We start from the raw sequence: 3,364 nt of genomic DNA, 5'->3' as shown, positions 1-3,364 counted from the left end.
CTTCCGCCGGCTCAAGCACCGCGAGATCTCACCTACCTGGGAACCGGTTACTGTTCCCATGGAAACAGTTCCGTTACTCACCATAGCCGGAAGTTCGCTCTCTTTTCCTTTTCTCTTTATCCGGCGCGCTTGTGAAATTCCTCCTGTTATCTAATGGGGCTGTGGGCAAAGGAAGAAATTAAATTTGTAATTAGGCGCATATTGCCCGGTTTTTGCTTGGAATGGCCGTCCCGTTTTCCACCTGGCCGAATCCTTCAAGCCTGGCTTAATTGCCGCTTCTTCCATGAGGCTTTCTCTGTCTTGAAGACTGGAGCCAAGCATGTAGCCTGGATTCAAAATCCCTTTCCTACTACTTACTAGCTGTGTAACTTTGGACAGGTGACTTGGCCGTCCTCCGCCTGTTTTCCCCATCTGTAAGATTCTTACAGTGACCTCAGCCACGTAAAACACTTAGAACAGTGCATAGCGCATAGTGAGAACTGCATTTTCATTCAAGGTATATGTTGAATGAATTGATTTCCCCATATGGAATTGATCTGATTGACTCCCAAAGCACTTTGTTCCTCTCATATAGACACTTCCACTCTGTTGCAGAAAATTGTCTCCAAAGTCCATACCATATCCATTGCTCTTAACTGGCATGGAGTTCCTTAAATTCAAGCATCTGTCTTACTCATCTCTGTATCCTCTGAGGGCCTACCGTAGGATCTGGTGCATAGTAGGGACCGAGCAAATAAGCATACATTTTAAATTTCATCCAGTATTTATTGAGCATTAGTAACGTGCTGTGTTAGGCGCTAGGGATACACTGGTGAGTAAAAACAGTCATGATCCTTTTCCCCTGAAGATAACATATAAAGACCCTGAAAAAAGGGGTAGTGCTCTGAAGGAATGGAACAAAGTTCTGTACGATCATGCAACAGAAGAAACCGACCTAGCCTGAGAACAATAGGAAAGGCTTTCTTGAAGAAATGATACAAGCTGAGTTCTGAAGAAAGAGTAGGAGTTAGTAGGGTAAGGGAGATGGAATTTTCCTGAGAGAACCGCATGTGGTCAGACCTTGTGGTGGGAGGGAGTTTGCTATCTGACACTGAGGAACAGAAAAGAGCTGATGATGGTTGAGGGGGAGTGGTATGAGATGAGGCTACAAGGTAGACAGTAACCACATCAAGTCAGCTGTCTTAAAGATAGTGGACTTTTCCTTGAGACGATTGGGAAACTAGTGAGAGTTTTCTATAAGCAAGTAGCATCATTGGATTTGTATTTAGAAAAGCTTGTCTGGCTCCACATGGATGACTTTAGAGAGCCACTTAGGATAATCATCATAGTTGACATGAAATATAATACTAATACTACTAATAATAACAATAGTATCTTGGAAGTATGGATCGAAATAAATTGGTGAATTTGGGACATATTTAGATGAATGACTTTAACACTTGTACTCTAAGATGGAAATGCCCCTGAATGTTCTATGACAGCATTTGGTCCTGAATCTTTGATCTTTTGCAACACACAAGACAGATATTTTGACTTATAGGAAACACTTCTATGGATGTACATGGATTTTAGTGAAAGCCAAAAAATGTTGCGGAGGAGTAAAGCACTACAGTAATTCAAAATAGCCACAGCCAGTAATCCTACTTTAGAATGTGTTGTCTATTTAGATTGTGGCAGCTGTTCCCCCAAGTAGTTCTCCAAACAGTAGCATCAGCACTATCTGGGAACTTCTTAGAAATGCAAAATCTTGAACCCCCACTCTAGATTTACTGCATCAGGAACTCTGAGGTGGTGCCCTGTAATCTGAGGTAAATAAGCAGATAATTCTGATGCATGCTAAATTGGCACAGAGGAGCCATGAGACAAATTACACTCATTTCAAAACAGCTAAGACTCATTCTACCCTTTTCCCCTCCATCTCCAGAATGAAGTGACTGGAAGAGAGGTGCTTACAAGGATAACCTTGAGTATATTCTAATTTGTGTCTTTTTTTTTTAGCTAGTCATTTGTAAAATCTGGCAATTACTTGAGACACACCTTACAACAAACAGAGGCCCAGCAGTTGGTGGAGAAGCTACATTTAATCATTTGTTCCTACTTTCTTTGAACACACATCTACTTTGTGGCTAGTATGTGTCAAGTCCCGTGCTAGATGCGGGGGATGTGTCTGTGAACAAGACAGAAAGTCCTTGCCTACCGAAAGTTCTGGTTTCAGGAGCAAGACGATAAGCAAGAAAATGAACAAAATAATTTCAGATAGTTAATACATGCTATGAAGAAAGTCACATGGTGATTGGGTACAGGAAGGTCAGGAAATATTTCTGAAGTCAGAAGGATGAGAGGAGCCAGTTAAAAGAGATCCAGGGGAATAGAATTTCAAGAGAAAGAGAAGCCAACATGGTATACAAAAATCTTAAGACCCAAACAAGCTTGGTGTGTTTCTGGAAAAGAAAAAAAATGCCACTGTGGCTAAAATATGGTGAAGGAGGATGATCCTGGTTTGTCTCAGTTGAGTACTGCTTGTCTATAAAAATAGTAATAATCTCTTAGATTTGTCTAGCTTTTTCAATTCACAAAGCATCCTCAGATCCAGTAGATATTTACAAATTAATCACTGAAATACCTTTTTTAAATAAAGATTTTATTTTTTAAAGTAATCTCTACACCCAATGTGGGGCTTGAACCCACAACCCGAAGATCAAGAGTCACATGCTCCACCAACTGAGCCAGCCACATGCCCCTCACTGAAATGGCTTTACCAAGTGAAGTGACTTAAAAGAAGAGAATAGAAATAAATAAATAAATAAATAAATAAATAAATAAATAAATAAAAGGAAAAGAATAGTAGATAATGCTGAGAAAAAACAGTGTCAGGCACTTGTGTAAGCACTATCCATACCCTCCACTTCTATGTGGAGATCCATGTGGTTCTGGGGAAACTGACTTGGAGATCTGAGCAAGTGACCCAGGGAAACCATCCTCACATGCCATCACCATTCCCTTCAAGGCACCTTGGGCATATGACTTAGGCTGATGCAATCAGCGGAAAGCTCAAGACTCCTGTGACCATGCTTCCCTGCTGGATTGAGCAGGGAAGCTTATAACTTCTGGCAACCACTATGGAGCACTGAGGGGAGCAAGGTTTACGATGAAGCTAATATCTCAAAATATGGAGAAGAGAGGCAAAGAAATCAGTTGTCTGCATCTTTGAGTAACTGGATCCAGTCTTACCTGCAGTAATCCTGCCTCTAGACATTTTGCCAAAAAGTATGAGCCAAAAAATTCCCTTGATTGCTTAAACTTTTGTTTAGATTCACATGGGGTTTTCTCTTATGTGTAGCTGTAAGCATCCTGATACAGCACT

The sequence above is a fragment of the Mirounga angustirostris genome, unplaced genomic scaffold, assembly GCF_029215605.1.
Source record: "Mirounga angustirostris isolate CCGP_5_RB_7025 unplaced genomic scaffold, mMirAng1.0.hap1 SCAF_17, whole genome shotgun sequence".
Classification (NCBI taxonomy): Eukaryota; Metazoa; Chordata; class Mammalia; order Carnivora; family Phocidae; genus Mirounga; species Mirounga angustirostris.
This window is presented reverse-complemented; position numbering follows the sequence as displayed.